The following is a 16,901-nucleotide window of genomic DNA, read 5'->3' on the forward strand; positions in this document are numbered from 1 at the left end:
CTCGTAGGTGAGCTGGAAGACTATTCCAGTACTTGGGAGCCAAGAACGAGAAGGCTAGGCCCCCAGATCTATAGCGCCTAATGCGGGGCACCTGGAGAAGCTGGAGTGTAGTAGATCTCAGGGAGCGCCTCAGGATATACTTTTTTAGTTTCATTTGGAGATACAGGGGGGCCTGTCCCTGGAGAGCACAGTAGGTCAGGCAGCAGATTTTAAAAAAGGCTCTCTGTTTAATCGGAAGCCAGTGCAGCTTTCTCAGTAGAGGACGTGATGGTGATCCTGACGGCATATTCAGGACCAACCTGGCTGCTGTGTTCTGAACTACCTGAAGTTTTTTCAGGGAAGTAATTCCAACCTCCGCCAGTAAGGCATTCCCATAGTCCATACGACTAAGGACTAAGGCTTGGGTCAGAGTTTTGCGGTGTTCCGTCGGGACAAAAGGTAACATTTTCCTCAGGAGCCTAAGCCTATAATAGCAGGATCCAGAAACTGAGGCTACGTGGTCTTGGAGTGGAGACTTACATGGAGACTTACCCCTCACTGGTGGAGAGATATAACACCCAATTTGCCTAGTCGGTGTATTTATATTATTAGTAAGTTAGAGTTTATTCACAGATAGTAGTAACTTTTCACACGTAGGTAGAGATTTCTGCCACAGTGGTGATGATTTCCCCATGGAAAAGTATAGAGAAAAGTGATAACGTTTATTAATTAAAAACAAAAATATTAGAAATATTGTGATGAAAAATATGATTGTAAAAAAAATTTAAAGAATTATTTTTCACATAAAACTAATGAAATAAAATGTTGCAGAAAATTAACAGTTGACATTTTTTTGTAAAAAAATTTAAATATATTAATTTAATTTATAAGTATTACATCTTTAACAAAAATCCCAAATTTACTATAGTTTTTATTTTTAAATAATATTAGCTACATTTATTTGTAGGTCATGTTTATTTAATGGAAATTATTTTTAGCATTTTAAAAGTAAAAAAAATGAATGTATTGTAGTTAATAAATTAACTGTTCATTTTAAAACAATAATATGTTTAATTATAAATGTTTAATATTTTTCACTGAAAAAAGCAAAGGTTAAAGTAACGCTATACTTAGGTAAAATGTTCAGTAACAACATAACATTTTAAACAGAACAAAATACAAAAATTCACCATTTATAGTTGTCTCATATAACTATAACTTGTGCCCTAAGGTAATTATAACTCACTCCTCTGCCATGCACAGTTTTCTCATCAATAATTTTATTGCAATTGTTCCAGTGATATTATCAATGATGTCATGGAAGATGCCATGAGTGATGTAATATGTGGGGTAATCAGCAGTGGATGGTGAGGGCGTGATTTATAGTTAACACAAGGAAATGATAGACGGAGTGCTGAAACTTTTCAAACACTCTCCCCCAGTCACAGATCTGGGTTGAATCCATCATCATTCTTTAGCTCACTTTGCCACCCCAGTTCAGACACAGCTATATGCAAATCAGTCTTGACCCTGTGCCTCATGGGAACAGTCAAGCCCGAACTGCCAAGCCATGTCTTCCCTGGACCGGAAACAAGCATCCTGGGACCGGTTTCGGGCTAACAGCCCTCATCAGCCAGGCTGGCTTGAATCCAATGGCAAAGTCAGCAAGGGACCCACGTCTGGGCATACCCTGCCAGCTTAGGGCGAACAAACCAAACACAAGGAAATGATGGACGGAGTGCTCAAACTTTTCAAACACTCACCCCCAGTCACAGATCTGGGTTGAATCCATCATCATTCTTTAGCTCACTTTGCCACCACAATTCAGATTCAGACACAGCTATATGCAAATCAGTCTTGACCCTGTGCCTCATGGGAACTGTCCAGCCCGAACTGCCAAGCCATGTCTTCTCTGGACCGGAAACAAGCATCCTGGGACCGGTTTCGGGCTAACAGCCCTCATCAGCCAGGCTAGCATGAATTCAGTGGCAAAGTGAGCAAGGGACCCACGTCTGGGCATACCCTGCCAACTTAGGGCGTACAAAGCAAACACACCTTAAGGGACAAGTTATAGTTACTTGAGATAACTATAACTACCTTGGAAAATGTCTTTTTTTTATGTTAAGTAAAATGGTATTACCATATGTAAAGTCAAACCCCCCCCCCCCCTCGGTCGTGCATGGTGAGGGGTTTCTCACTGGGCTTCTTGTAGCTAACCCCCACAGGCAGCTAATCCCACGCTGAGAGCATGGACAACAGATTATCGCCTTCCCTCATTTTCCCAACAAATCTGTATAACTCACTCTATGAGAAGGACTCCAAAAATGGGGAGAAAACGGGCTCATTCTCCAGCTAAAATTGGGTCCTTGGTCCCAAGTATAAACAGGGAAAAAATGAGAAAGATGAGGAGGGAAGGGCACAGCATAAAGTACAAAACAGAAAGAAGGAACACATTGGGAACCCCAAAAGGTTGTAAGTGAGGAAAAGTGTTTTTCTGATCTGCATCATTTGTACCAGGACTCCATTGTTTTTTTCATTGCCATCTCGTGTCAAACACTTCCACACGACCCACCTGGTCATTTCTGCTGATGCCTGAGAAAAATCTAAACTGACACGACAAAGACCATCTTGCAGCCTGCCTTTCTGCCCAGGAACTGTAGCACACCGAACCCCCTGTTCTTTGCCATTCAACAGAAAGCCATGAGACACCCACGCCCTGTGTAAACAAGCTTGTTTTCCATCTCCTGCTCCCAGCCTGGTAAACATCCTTGACACCTTGATCAGGTTATCTGGACAATGGTCTGAGTGTTGGGCCCTGATCAGGGTGATTAAACAATGACTTGAAAGACCGACTTTGATCAAGCCGAGTGAACAATGATCTGTGCACCAAGCCTTGACCAGGTCACCAACTACAAACATCGTCTGGATCTGGTTATCAACTGCAAACACTGCCCTGATTGAACAATGTAAAAAGGCTTGTAAGCTACAGAGTGAAGAAGCAGCCTCCTCTGTCTTGTCTCTGACTAGCTTGGGACTCTGTTCCATAGCCCGGGCTATTTAAATAAATCTGGGTTCCTCCTGCAGACGAAGGCTCCTGTGTCTCCTTTTACTAAGTATGGAAGGTATGGAAGACTAGGGCAGTTCCCCCACCGCTGAGACCCAGTAAGTGGGTTTAACCAGTTCTTCAAATGGCGCCTGAACAGGGACCCCACAAGCACGTTGGTCAGGCCCGGTGGATGTAAGGAGGTGCACGGAGAGACTCCGACGGAGGCGCCCTACCTAAGGGATTCTTGTATTCCGGTAGACCGAACGTCTCGCCCGCTGTCCCTCCCCATCCAGTCTGGGCCACATGACCGCGTCCTCGCTGGAGTCCCCTAGCAAATCATTTCTGGAGCAGGACACAGCCCTACGTCTGCAGAAGAGAACTACCCCTGTAAGGTAAGGGTAGACTGATCATCCACCAAGTATGTATGATTCTGTTATTGACTTTCGCAAAAGCCAAGTTGTTATTTACTTTTGCCAAAGCCAAGCAAGCGAGGTGAAGTTTTAAAAACCCGCTGGTGTCTGTTCTGTATTATTCTACTGTTATTGACTTTTGCAAAAGCCAAGAAAGCGAGGTGAGTTTAAAAAACCCGCTGGTGTCTGTTATCTGTTTTTAAGCATGCCAGTCAGTAGTAAGTTCAAGAGATTATGTTGTACGTGTACGCAGGACTCCCAGCTGGAGGCGGCCTGTCCGCTTCCTCCAGAAGGGACCCCTGCCATACAGTGTATGTTAAACATGGCCCTTCTGCCATAATGTTCTCCTCTTTCTGGGTAAAATATACAAAAAAAAATAATGCGGAATTACAGTGGCCACTTTATGGCTCCTTTGATTCCCAAGTTCTCGCCAACTTAGAGGAACAATTAATGAAAAGAAAAAAGCGCCTGTCTATGTTTGAATCTGCCCAATTTTGGTGGAAAGAGATAGAGCAGAAAGCTAGAAAACAGAAGGCTCAAGAAAGAAAACAGAAACCTATGTCAATGGCCGACCACGCCAGAGAAAATTTACAAAATCAAATGACAAAATCAGTAGAAATATCCGATAGGGAGCATCGGTACAAAAAGTTTATCCAGCCCGTGAGGAGAAAGGAAAGGGCCATATGGAAGGGGGAGAAGAAAGTGATTCCTTGCTTGATACCATGCTAGAAAGCCCTCCTGCATAGGCCCCAATGTACCCTGCCCTGACGCCTCACACCCTGCATGTTCCCCTGCCACCGCCCACTCCTGCTCCCACTGCCCCTCTTACTGTTCTCCCTGTCACACCGACCCTCCCGACTTCTCCTATGGCACCAACCACGCCCGTTAACCCTGTCCTTGCTGCAGGAATGACAACAAGTCTCCATCCGCCCAACCCCTGCGGCTTTACCCCTACCCGCCCTCTTCCTACTTCCCCGTGGTCTACAGTTAAGCAGGATTTATATAAATTGTTGAATTCCCCCCGACTGGCTTCCCTGCGCTCTGCAGTTAGCTTTTCGTCCCTTCGAGAAAATGACCTACAGAAGCAACAGTGTGAATGTTGGATAAATAACGGGAATATTTATACCTTTAAAGAAATATGGTCCACCTTTTCTCAGTGGACGATTATGGAACAGACCACCTGGCTGAATACATGTGTACTTTGGTCATGCAAAAAATTTGAGAATGCGCTTATGCAGATCCCCACCGGATTAATGGACCTTAGGTCGCAAATAAAAAGCGCCGATGTCATTACTCCCACTGGATACTCAGGATGCCCGCTTAGACCCACATGACTGTATATTGAGGACAGAGGAGGAGACGAAGGGACGGTTGACTTACAGGATACCCCGATAGCAGAACCAGAAGGTACATTGTTTGTGGACGGATCATGTCACAGAGGGTCAGATGGTAACACCTCAGCCGCCTATGCCCTCACGACATTGAGGCAAGTAGTAGAAACAGCTCAGATTCCGCAGTTCTCTGCTCAGGCAGCAGAATTAGTGGCCCTCACTAGAGCCTGTGAGTTAATCAAGGGAATAACAGTAAATATCTATACTGACAGTCAGTATGCCTTCTGGGTGGCCCCCAACTTCGGGAGGTTCTGGAAAGAAAGGAATTTCCTTACTTCCCATGGGACCAAGATTCAACATGGCCCCCTAATTCACCGACTGTTAGACTCCCTGACACTCCCCAGAAAGGTGGCCAATAATAAATGGAAGGCCCATAAGAAAGTGACAGATGATGTTGGGAAAGGCAATGCTCTGGCTGACCAAACGGCCAGACAAACAGCTCTTAGGAAAAGGGAAGGAATGTATGTGGGAAGTCCCGCAAGGTGGGTGGCAGACGAGGGCATGGTTGAAAACACAGTACAGAGTGTGATTGATATTCAGTCCCATACTACTCCTGAGGAACTAAGTGTGTGGAAGGAGCAATTAGCAAAGGAGGGAATTGATGGTTGCTGGGTCCGTACGACTATGAAAAGACAATGGATGTTACCTGACAGTCACGTGCGAGCAGTAGTTACGATGGCCCATGGCCCTGCCCACATTAGTGCAAAAGGGTTTGTAAACTGTTGGAACATACATGGTACAGCTCTAAGATACCAGCATATGCTGAAAAGCTGGTTAAAACATGCATGATTTGCCTAATGTATAACCCAGGAAAAGGCACAGTTACTCGTAAGGGAGGATTCTCTCCTCCTACCTTCCCTTTTGAAGTCCTCCAAATGGATTACATCCAGATGGACAGGTGTAACAATTTAAATTATGTCCTGGTGGGGTCTGTACTTTCAGCCGATGGGCGGAAGCCTACCCCGTCAAAGACTGCACCGCTATCACTACCACCAAAGTGCTATTAAAAGAGTACCTCCCACGATTCGGTTTGCCCCGCTTGGTCTGGAGTGACAACGGGACACACTTTACGGCTCAAATTATGGAATATGTCTGTACAGCATTGGGTATAAAACAAAATTTTCATGCAGCTAACCACCCCCAGTCAGCAGGTCTAGTGGAGGTATACAATGGCATCCTAAAAACGAAAATGGCCAAAGTAGTAGCCGAGACAGGTGTTACTTGGGTTGATGCTCTGCCCTTGGCCCTACTGTCCACAAGAACAACAGTCCACACCAGGATAGGGTTATCTCCCCATGAAATTGTGTTCGGGAGGCCTGCCAATTTCTAGGATGTCCCACGGGCTAAAAAACTGTCTGACGTTGAATACCCTGTATTAACTGATTATCTGTACAGTCTAACTAATACCTTTTGTACTCTTTATCACCAGGTGCACGAGGCCATACCTGACAAAAGCAAGGGCCCAGGACACGTTATCCAACCTTGCAATTGGGTCTTAGTGAGGAACTTTCAACGGACTAAGAGCCTCGAGCCCCGCTGGACACAGCCCCGTCAGGTGTTACTGGCCACCCGCACCGCCGTGAAAGTAGAAGGTCGGAAGAATTCGGTTCATTCGTCTCACTGCCGGAGTGTGCCTCTGCCCCTCCTCTATGATCCGTGGGTGAGGGAAGGACAAGGAGACTCAGAAACAGAAACAGTTCTGACGTTTGTCCCATTCAGCGATGCCAGACTGCATTCTACATCCACGGAAGCAGAGAGTGACTGCATACTGAAAGGAAGGGTGAAACCCTCCCTTAACTCTGCTCCACACCAAGAACAATTGTTTCCCGACCATACTGTCCCTACTTTCAACCGATATAACTTGCGCCCCGAGGGAAGACTTGACCTTGACTTCGCCAAGTGCCGAAAGGCTGTAGGGCTGTGATCTTCGCAGATGAGAGTAGTGCTGGTGTGTCAGACTAAGGTATGCCATATGGCTCCTTGGCAGCTACGTCCCAGTGAAGCAACCACCAATCAGAGACAGCCACTAGAGGTCCCTGGCTTAGCACAATGGCAGCCTTCCAAAACGCCCGAATTCAGAAACAAGATGTCAGTCTCCGACATAGTAAATGCTTCATGGCCACCGTGGTGACGCTGTTTGTCTCCCTCATCCTGTCTATCCTTAGTTGGCTGTTACTGATCTACCATCCTGTTACCCCACCAACTCCTACCCCGACTCCTACAGAACACCAGCACTACACGCTACCAGCCCACGAATTACCCCGCCGTGCAGAATTCTTCAATAACACTTTCATCCAAATGTTGCATCATCATCAACTGATCATGAACACTTCCAACTGCTGGGTTTGTGGACTGATGCCGCATTCCAGGATACGCCCTGTCCCATTCTTCCCCCATCCCTTCTCCATCTCTGGGTCTTGTCTTTCATGGTGGATGTTGATACAGGAGGTCTACACTGTCAATGGTACTGCCAATTCTGTCCTTGGGACATTCCGCGATGACTTCTGGCGGAACGATCTGGCAATGCCAATGCTCCTTTTTGCCCAACCAACTCTTCCACATTGCTATTACCACCAGATGAACTCGGTGAGATGGTAGTATTCAACTCAAACACTCAACGAATATTTTCTAGATTCCGCACCAGAAGGATACTGCCTGATGAACGAAACACTCTGAAGGTCATAAATGTGCAAGGCCGTGTCTGCATCCATGGCCTAGGGACTAAGAAAGTTGGTACCAGTACGTGTGATATCACTAAAGCCTTAAAATCTACACCTCCTCCGAAGCTGGTGGCATCCCTCAACACCTATTTCATCTGTGGCACTGCCGCCTACACTTGGCTCCCCCGTAACTGGTCTGGTACCTGCTATCTGGCCTTCCTGCTTCCACCAACGTATTCTACCCATGGAGGTTACCACCTGTCAATGATGGGCGCCTTGCGCCGCTCACGTAGGGGCGTCCTATCAGCCGAGGATACAGCAGGCCAGGAAGCCAGGGACTTCTTTAAAGGTTTCCTTCCATTCTGGGGCTCCATTTCAAACAGTTGAGCTGTACGAGGACTGACCAGGGTCCTTGAGGCTACCATCACAGTAACAGCTGGTGCCCTCTCCAACATCACTGCAGAGCTACAGGCGGACCGCCTTATAACGGTCCAAAACCGCATGGTCCCCGACGTCACCCTTGCTGATCGTGGTGGTGTGTGTAAATTGATCGGCTCCAGACAACGCACCTACGGTATACGATGCCATCCAACGTCTGCATCGCCTTTCTTCTGAAATTCATCTTGATGAAGGTAACTGGTACCTCACAGGCTGGATCTGGGGTCTTCTTTGCCAGTGGGGTTGGAGGGTCCTCATCTTCCTTACCTTGGGAGTAGCTGTCCTGGTCTCCTGCTGTTTGTGCTTTCAGTGCCTGCCAGTGCTCTGTATAATGTATGTCCAGACCATCAAGCCTCCACCCTCTAACATTCACAATACCAATATGATGATGATGCTCCAACAAGTAACAGATGGTCTTATGAAAATTGACATTTCATAAAGTATTTGCCACTCAATGGCAAAAGGAGGGCCTGAGGAAAAGTGTTTTTCTGATCTGCATCATTTATACCGGGACTCCATTGTTTTTTTCATTGCCATCTCGTGTCAAACACTTCCACACGACCCACCTGGTCGTTTCTGCTGATGCCTGAGAAAAATCTAAACTGACCTGACAAAGACCATCTTGCAGCCTGCATTTCTGCCCAGGAACTGTAGCACACCCAACCCCCTGTTCTTTGCAGTTCAACAGAAAGCCATGAGACACCCACGCCCTGTGAAAACAAGCTTGTTTTCCATCTCCTGCTCCCAGCCTGGTAAACATCCTTGACACCGTGATCAGGTTATCTGGACAATGGTCTGACTGTTTGGCCCTGATCAGGGTGATTAAACAATGACTTGAAAGACCGGCTTTGATCAAGCCGAGTGAACAATGATCTGTGTACCAAGCCGTGACCAGGTCACCAACTACAAACATTGTCTGGATCTGGTTATCAACTGCAAACACTGCCCTCATTGAAGAATGGACTAACAACCAAAAGACTGGGATGAAAAATGTATAAAAGGCTTGTAAGCTACAGACTGAAGTAGAAGCCTCCTCTGTCTTGTCTCTGACTAGCTTGGGACTCTGTTCCATAGCCCAGGCTATTGAAATAAATCAGGGTTCCTACTGCAGATGAAGGCTCCTGTGTCTCCTTTTACTAAGTATGGAAGGTATGGAAGACTAGGGCGGTTCCCCCGCCGCCGAGACCCAGTAAGTCGGTTTAACCGGTTCTTCATAAGTAATGCCCTCACCCATTAATTAGTGGCATGATTCATCGTAGGGCCACTACGACACCCTGGCACAGACCAACATACAGGGTGGAGGGAAAAGAAAAATGTTTTAGTGAAAAAAAAAGGAAGAGTTACAGAAGTAGGGATCCATGTTGCAAACAAGAGAGAATATAAAACTGTCTAAGTAGGAAATCGACTCCTTTAGTTTGGCTCCTACTTGGCAGCATTCAAATGTTTTTTTTGAGGTATATGAGAGAAGCAACGTCTCCATTATTGCTGTAGCAACATGTGTCCGCCCTTGTTTGCCACCCAGTTGGGTCGCTGGCATACATCAGTATACCGATCCTTTAAGCGATCTTCTTAGTGCTCCCTCCTATCCATATCACTATCTGGTAGGGAACCTAACAATGACAATACTTGCCCTTAGTAGACACACATCGTTTGCATACCCGAGTTTCATCTATTATGCTCCAAACTTGGGGATAGAGTGGGGACACGTCCTATAGTCACATTTTCTTCAAGGTACGGATGTCTCCAAATCGGCCACTCAATCCCTCCTCACCTGGAGGCAGCCAGACACACACGGTGCACGACCTTTGGCTGTTAATGGTGAGAGGTTGGCCACGCTGCACATGACTGAAGGCAGCCAACCCTCTCCCCATAGGCTGCCAACCCCAAGTCACTCACAGTCTTTAACAACACAGGATAGCGTTGGCCTTCCGGCCCTGGGAACCACATTCTCTGGGGCCAAACCATCTATATTAAGAGGAGGGGCCAAGCAGAGCCTTAATAGGCTCCCAGGCCAAATTCTAAGGACAGTGGGGCATCCAGCCTCCTTCCCTGGGCTTTAATAGGCCCGGAGACACCATCCCCTTGGGTCAAATACAAATAAAACAAGCATTTGCAATGCAATAGGTCTCGCATTTTCAAAAGTTTAAACTATTAGCGTTACAAATTACAATGCTTTTTATTTATGTTTTGGCTTTAAAAACATAAATAAAAAGCATTTTCATTTACATTGTCAATAGTTCAAACTTGTTAAATGCGAGACCTATTGCCTTGCAAATGCTTGTTCTTCTATACAGACATTAAGAGGTTCTTGTGGCATTATAAACCACACCCATGAATGCTGAGAGGTTTGTAAATACAACCAGATCCTCAAGATGGCAATCTAGGGGCATATCACCCAGCTTGCCTAAAATATTTCTTTTTATTTTGCATGTTTAGGTTGGTGAAATTGGCCTGGCAGTGTTGCTAATTTTGAAACAGGGAAATGTTTATTGAATGCAGCCCTGAAATACTGGACTGGACTGTTTCTGGCCAAAAGGACAATCAATGTGTTTAAATATGTAGTCCAGAATACACGGTTTCAAGTAAAATGTCCTTTGCTTTTGTAAAAAAATAACAACAAAAAACATTTTAGTTATAGAAATTAGAAACAAAGGGCTTCTCTGCTATCAGAAATGCAGCTTTCATGAAGGATTAAATAAAACACGGTGGCTATGCTCGTACATTTTAGTAAAATCTGCAATGTTAAGTTAACATTGGTCCCTGATTGCCTGTGGAATGTTCACTGGAGTCCATTTAGAATGTTTAGGTTCTGGTTTGCCTTTCACAACTAGAGGGTCATTTAAACACCGAGCAATGGCTGAACTCAGAAGTGTTGAACGTTTCCCTTGTAATGTTCAGCTAAGAAACACGTGGTTCCATTGAAATCTGATTGGCCAGTTTTGGTTTAATTTTCATGAAGAAGTTACTAATTAAACAATGGGCTGGAATGAAGCTCTGTGGAGGTTGCCTGTTATGAACAGTTTTATTTCTACAACATGTGGTATGTATTTCACGAAACCAGCGAAATAAGGGCATTCATTGTACAGCATGTGTGAACACTAAAAGCATGCCAATACGTAACTAAGTATGACCGTTCGAGTAGGGGCAGCTACCACGCAAATCTGTGAATTATAGGCAGAGCTACTGACATGAAGTGATTCAGCGGCAGTTGCTTTTTCCCCATAACTGATGATCTGTACACTTGTGCACCTGCCAGATAGTCCACCAACTTTCACCAAAAACACTGGCTCTACAGATGCCGCATATTTCAGGCCGAAGAACTGACACAAGGCTACCATAAATCGACAAGGATGTCGCGACCTCCCTTGCCGTAGCCACGCCAGGCCCGGCAGGGGGGCGATGGTAGTAATAGTGAAATGTGTGATTTCATTTCTCGTGCAACAGGGCTTTTGACAAACACCCGTCTCCTTTCTAGGTGGACTGCCAAGCCCTGCTTTTGGTAAAGGCATGCTTCCAGAGACATCTTTTGTGCAATGAAAGCAAACAAAAAATCAACAATTCACTTACGAAAACTCAAAAATGTTCCGCCTCTCAAAATAAAGCTATTTTTGGTGTGGTGGGATGCCGTACTGATTCTACATTAACCGCATACAGGTAGAAGCAGCGAATGTGCAAAAGCCATTATTTCAGAACCTAACCGTTATCGCCTAATTTAAGGTTCTGCCTTTATTTAACGGAAATAGAAATTCAAACGTCATTTGCTTTTTGGCAAGAGCATCCAACACTTTGGGCGATTTAGGTACATGCTTAACAGCAGAACCCCAACATCACATATATGCGCAAAGACGTCCCTAGGCTCATTTTATAGCCAAACTTTTATTCTCTTTTTCACCATAACCCAATCTCTGTTTTCGTGATATGGATCTCAAATTAAAATGTAAAAAAATATTTATAGGTACAGATTTGTACTAAAAAAGTGAGTGGCAAGAATCGCACACATATAAGGGCCCTTCAGGAGCCCCGAAAGAAAGGATGCCACTGTCTATGTATTTCTAATTAATTGCGCCGTGCTCTGAGCCATTGGTGGGACGCTGCCCGGTAATCTCTGTTCTAAATATAGCTCCCCGGCTTCCTGCTGGTGTTTACTTCCACATGTGGTAGGGCACATTTTTCGTGTCCAACAGAAAAGATTAACTGCGACACATCCCTCGGGCCCAGGCGCTCCAGGGGTTCGAGGAGGGTGCTGCCCTCGCGCTGGCACCTCTGTGTGAGCAGCGCGTGCCCGGCGGGTCAAGGGTCTGTGCTCGCCACCTCGGCTCTGCTGGCACACGATACACGATGACAGGAAAGGCGGTGGCACAGGACAGGGTGTCACAAGGAGGCAGGGCATGCAGCAACCCGACAGGGAGTCACAGTGAGTCACAAGGAGGCCAGGCATACAGCTATAGGACAGTGAGTCACAAGGAGGCAGGGCGTGCAGCCACAAGAGAGCGAGTGACAGGTAGGCAGGGCATGCAGCCATAGGACAGAGAGTCATAGGGCGGCAGGGCATACAGCCTTAGGACAGGGAGTTAGAGGTGGGCAAGGCATGCAACCATAGGATAGTGAGTCACAGGGAGGCAGGGCATGCAGCCTTAGGACACGGAGTCACAGGGAGGCAGGGCATGAAATACATGTGCATATATTTAGAACAACCGTGCGGCAGCAGGAGGAGGAGGCGTGGCAGCAGGGAGAGGATGGGGGCCGGCACTTGCGGGAGCGATAATTGAGGCCATGCGGCGCGTGCTCCCGCAAGTAGATCACCTCACGTCCACGCGTTGCCATTGATGGCAATGGAACGCGTGAACGTTTTTGCCTGAAAAGCGATCTGAAAAGGTCTTTTTGCCTATGCAGCACGCATTCTGCGTAGGAGAGACCTAAAAAAGGGGATGGGTCAAGTGGCCCCTTTCCCTGAGCCTTATCTGTTCCTGAGGCCAAATGTAACAGACAATGGAAGGGGCTGTGTGCACCCCCTCCCCAAGCCTTGTCAGGCCCGGGGACCCCAACCCCTTGGCCAGCATGTTACTTAAAGTGGAGGGCAGGTGCTCCTTCTCGACCCTGGTGACCTCATTCCCCGGAGCCCAAAAAAAGTTGAAAAGGGGAGGGGAACTGCACAGCCCCCCCTCCCTAACCCTCATGGAACCCTGGGGATCCCACCCCTGAGGGTCATATGATATTTTAAAGGGGAGTGGGTGGTCCATCTCCCATCCCTGAGCCTTCTCAGGCCCTGGGGCCCCCATCTCCCAGGGTCAAATAGACTTAAGAAGGGGAGGGGGCTGTGCAGACTACATGCTGGGTTCTGCGGCAGCAGACCCTAGGTCCCTGCGACTCCAGCTGGCTCACCACATGGTGCAGGACCCAGCATTGCTCCCACCTATAGAGAGAAGCAATTTATGCCTCTCCCTCCAGGCAGGAGCAATATGGCTTCTGTTTCCTTGTCTGCATCAGTGCGGGCAGGGAAACAGAACAGAAGTCTGCTCCCGGCCAGCTAGAACATTTTAAAATCTCCTGCCCGTTGGGAGCAGACTAAGAGTTTGCTCCCGTTTAGCAGGAGATTTAAAAATACTCCTGCCAGACAGGAGCAAACATGTTTTTCTGCCTGTGGTAGTGTGGGCAGGGAAACTACTGTGTCCCGGGGTGGGCTCCGTAAGTAAGATGGCCTCGGAAATGGGTTCCCCGGGACCATTAATGGTGTAGGCGGGAGGCCGTGTGGCCCCTCTCTTGTAATTAAAGTTACGGCCCTGGGGGATGAAGTCATCAGGGCTTTTGTAATGCTTGGGGAGCAGAGCCACTCTTCTCCCTTCCCATTTTATGCATTTCCCGTGGTCCTGGGGCATAAGTAGATTCAGGGAGGGGGCGTCCATTAAAAAAAAAAAATGTTTATATATTTTTATTAATAGAAGAAAAACAAGAGGAAATAGTACACATATCGGGTATCATACAATAGAGTACATTGCAACGGTGAGTAGGCGAATAGACCAATGTGGTCAAATCAATGCACGGAGTATGAGACGTCAACATTAGCAGGTATGTGAGAGAAGAAAAACAGTACGATCAACAACCCAGTTAAGCTGATGCCTTCAAGGCCTGGCCACCCATGAATCAGGATAATTAAGACCAAAGTAGACACCCAGATATGTGAAAAAGATCGACTCAGGATAAGCAACCCACCTCTCGTATAAAAAGGGGAAAGGAAAGAAAAAGGCCATAGAACTAAACTAAGACAAAACAAAAACACCCCCCCATTCACCCCACCCTGCACCCCTGCAATGGCTACAGCCTGACCCCACTAGCAGCGTGCCTGTCGCCCAACAACTAAGACCTAAAAGAAGTAAAAGAGTGGAGGAGGAGATATCATACAGGCTCTTGGTCTTCCCTACCCCCCGCCAGAAGCAAACCACCCCTAAATATAGTCAAAACATTGTAAAAGCAGCAATTACAAGCCAAACAAACCGGGGAAGTTTATAAAAACTGCCCGACTCCCGGATAATTATAGGCTGCAAGTCCCGTATCAAGTGAAGCCTTTATATCAAGCCCGGACAATCAAACTCATCCCTGGCTCTTCCGATCTTTCGTGCGAGCTCTCTCCGCTCGAACCGCAATCTCGACAGGAGAATCAAAACGTTCAAGAAAGTCAAAACCAGTACAGTAGGATCGAATCCAAAGTTTTAGTACTCGAAGTCCCCAAGTCAAACGGAGATATCTGTCCACCGACAGTAAGTCACGAGAACGTAGTTGAATCAACTGGGAGGAGAAGAATGATAAATCAATCAGATAGGCACTGAGAGCGTTATCCAGGAGTATAAGATCAGTGGTGTCCATCTTGGGCGGTATCGCCGTAGAGTATGATGAGTTTTTGGTAGGTCCAAGCTCGCCGGCTGTTGTCCGGGAGCTGACAAAATACACCGGATCTGGTTTCCGCATGAGGGCCCTCTGTCTCAGGCAAGACCTGCTGCGCGGGTGACACAGCGTGTTTCGAATCAGGCTAAGGGTCGGAGTCCGGTCTCAAACACATATTTTCAGCTGTTACGACCATTTTGTGGATGATGGCAGTGACTTGCGAGTGAAGCGTCCAAATGGCGGCCATTACGGTCTGCAGCGACGGCGTACATTCCGCCCGCTCCATCTCCTCTCGCGAAGCGACAGATCAGATCTCTAACCCCGGAGGACGACTACTCCGGGGCAATAGACACGGGCGGACGGTAACAGTGAGCACCCGTCAATCTCGTGATCTCTAGACCGTCGCCGCCAGCGAGGTTCCAGACCCGTCGACCCCGGGGGTTCAGCAGGGTCTTTGGGCAACGGAGCCCCGTCCACAGCTACAGGTGCGTCGTGCCGCCGTACCCTTGGCATCAACCTGACCACAGTACCACCATCCAAACCGGTCAGGATATTCTCCACTTCGGGAGACCGGACGCCGCCCAAGTCCCGCGGCCGATATTGTTCAACTCCAACCCGGATGGGTCAGAAATCGAGGCCCCGGCTTCCACGCTGGGTTAGGCCGAGAATGAAACACGCATAGCTTCACCATTTGAGACGATAAAAATCTCGGGATTGCACCTTTAGACTCAGCAACACTTCAGCCACACGGGAGTCTGGTGCGAATTCAGGATCGATATCAGGATTTATCAGCTACTGGCGGAGGTCGGCGGAGCCGGGAGCTTACGCGGCCATCTTGGTTGCTAGCGTAGCTCCTCCTCCGGGGCGTCCATTTTTTAAAACAATTAGCTCCAGGGATTGGGTTCCCAGGGCCTTCACAGGCTTGGGGAGCAGAGGCCACTTGGCAGATTGCTGATTTTTTAATTATTTTATTTTGGCCCTGGGGAGTCCTTCTGGGACCCCACATGGGGCCTCTGGGGGCATGTCCCCCAATATAACTATTTTCAACTTCAGTACAGGGGACTAAGGACCAGAATCCTGTAATGGCTGCTAGCAACATTTTTCTAATTTTGCTGGCAGCCAATCAGAGTGCTCGCAACAGCGGAAGTCTGACTCCTGTGAGAGCGAGATGGCCCAAGGAAAAAAAAGGTCACTAGGCCAGTCATAACGGTCTACTTTTGAATTGACAATCCTGCAAAACTCTCGCAAGCCTTTTGCAGACCCATATGTCCAGATATACAAACATTAATGCCCCTTAATTTTTCAAAAACTACTGAACAAATGTACACTAAATCACTAAAAGCACAATCTGGGGATCAATATCAAGCTTCCTTTCAAATTTGGTGTAATTCTGTTCAGCAGTTTTTGCGGTAGTGCTGCTTAAAGTGTCTATGAAAAATGCATGAGTATTTTGCATTTTGGGACACTCTTTTTTCATCCCACGCTTGACGGATCACCCCGAAAAAGTAGCACATTTTGGAAAGTTTGGTGAAGATTCATCAAGCGAGGCCGAAATTATTAGCAAAATAAAAAAGCCATTTCCTATGGACATGCTGATCTAACTATAACTACCCAGTGGTGTCGGGCACCTGGTAAAAAAACAAAAGAAAAACATATATACGTTAGTATGATTGGGTCCTTATTAGAGAACAGCTCCAGGTTTTTAGATCTTTTCTCTTATGTCACTATGTTACGAGTCTTGCAACGTGTGTACATAATATGAATTACTTTTTACGCAAGATTAACAGCATTCCTTGGCACAGGAGTTACATAATGTGAACAATGAATGTCATGTCTCTCTCATTGAAATGGAGCATTCTACTAGTAATTATAGTCAACTATTAAGGGCCCGTAGAATCTGTTCAACTGATGATTTATTTTTTGTTTAAATTTGTTTTTATTGTTATCATTATTTTGAACTTTTGAACAGTACATAATAGCCAATGTGTATATCATGCAACTCTATTCGTAGGATATCTTTACGGTACTATGTATATGTGACAATTTTCAGAATTAACAACATCACTATATTGCAAGTCCAGTATGTGATGAATCAACA

This window comes from Lissotriton helveticus, chromosome 2_1, assembly GCF_964261635.1.
Source record: "Lissotriton helveticus chromosome 2_1, aLisHel1.1, whole genome shotgun sequence".
Taxonomy (NCBI): domain Eukaryota; kingdom Metazoa; phylum Chordata; class Amphibia; order Caudata; family Salamandridae; genus Lissotriton; species Lissotriton helveticus.